The 1528-nt window shown below is 60.0% G+C and overlaps 1 long non-coding RNA gene across 1 annotated transcript in view; it reads right to left on the bottom strand.

The window, feature by feature from the left end:
• Positions 1 to 633, bottom strand: part of LOC119269246 — a 6479-nt gene extending 5846 nt beyond the window's left edge. Inside the window, exon 1 of the long non-coding RNA XR_005133506.1 lies at positions 69 to 633. This is a non-coding gene — a long non-coding RNA (uncharacterized LOC119269246). The remainder of the gene's footprint in view (positions 1 to 68) is intronic.
• Positions 634 to 1528: the final 895 nt, after the last annotated feature.

Raw genomic sequence — 1528 nt, 5'->3', positions numbered from 1 at the left:
GTACAGATGCAAGTGCCATCCAGATTTGGGGGTGGATGGGAAGGGGGGGAGGGGGAGAGGAAACTCACCACGTCCATGTTGGAGTGTCGCGTCGAGGAGGAGGCGAATCCAAGCGGGTGAGGATGACATGTATATCACCGGATGGGTGGACGGGGTTCAGGGGCGGGGGTGTCTTTGCTGTACCGGCGCGCGCCTCTTGGAGATAGAGGACGAGAAGAGCACCGACGCTCGCCGCCGCCATCTTCAAGCGGGACTAGGCCGTCACACCCGTGCTCATCTCGAGCAAGCCGATGCAGGGTGCGCTATGTCAGCACATCCTGCGGGAGGAGGCCTTTGCGACGTCCTATGCCAGGAGCACCATCCAGCAGGTGGTAGGCGACGGAGAGGATCCGCCGGAGCCGTACCGTCACCGAAACCCTAGCCATTGGGAGGTATTGCAAGCGAGCGTTGGTGGCTGGCAGCGTTGAATCTAGCCGAAGGGGAGGAAGCAGCGGAGCGAGGGGAAGATGCGGGTGTGCTGCGCGCCTGCAATAGCCGCCAGAAATCGCCGGAATCGGGCGGCGGCGGCGAGGAATTGCGTGGGGAAGAGTGGCTAGAGATAGAGGAGTTGGGCTGCGAGGAGGGAGGGAGGAGGGGGCTGAGGAGGAATGCTAGGGTTAGCGTTTTATACGGGAACAATCAGGCGGGCTTCAGTGGGCTTGAGTGGGCTTGCGGGGCTATGCTAGGCCGTCCATGACAGTTTTCACGAACGTCATGGGGAATCCGTCATGGATTAACGGATTTCTTGTAGTGCTTGGCTTAGCAGAGAAGCGAAGATGAAGCGCGAAGCGCCGCGGGCCCTAACAGCCTGCGGCCTTGGGCGCCACGTGGTGGTTGATTGGGCGTGGGCGTGGGCGTCTGCACTTCCCACGACGCCTCGGCAACTGCATGACTGACAAAAAGGGGGGGCCCTGGCCAGGCTTACTTGCCCCGCTCTCGTCCGTCTTGCCCTACATCCCCTTTCTCGTTCTTATTCCTCTTGCTCCCGAAATCCTCCAGATCCATCTCAATCCTTCGCATCCGGCACGCCATGGCACCTCGCAAGTCCCCGGCTGATGCTTGGTACTCGCCGGCCTAGGATTCCCCGAATTTTTCGGAGAAGAACCTCGCCCTCACGCGCCTGATGACGATGGCGCAGGGCAGTGAGGGAGCGACGGTGCTCAAGGTCGGCTCCGATCAGCCTGAGGGCAAGGGGAGCACCTTCTACCCGTTCTTCGTGAGCGCCATTGCCGCTGGGCTGGTGCCTCCTTTCTCTGAGTTCTTCCATGCCGTTCTCCGCCAATACAATCTGCAGGCTCTGCATCTCCACCCCAACTCTGTCCTTCTCCTGGCCTACTATTGCAAGGCTCATGTTGGTGTGAAGCCCTCGGTGGCCTTGCAACGCCACTTTTTCTTCCTCTGGGTTTCTGGTGCTCAGGTCTCTACATGCATGAGCTTCATTGCCTATTCCAACTTCAACGCCATCTCGAAGCCTGGGAAGAGGATTGAA

The sequence above is a fragment of the Triticum dicoccoides genome, chromosome 1A (assembly GCF_002162155.2).
Source record: "Triticum dicoccoides isolate Atlit2015 ecotype Zavitan chromosome 1A, WEW_v2.0, whole genome shotgun sequence".
Classification (NCBI taxonomy): Eukaryota; Viridiplantae; Streptophyta; class Magnoliopsida; order Poales; family Poaceae; genus Triticum; species Triticum dicoccoides.
The sequence above is the reverse complement of the archived record's forward strand: the minus strand, read 5'-3'. Positions and strand labels throughout refer to the sequence as shown.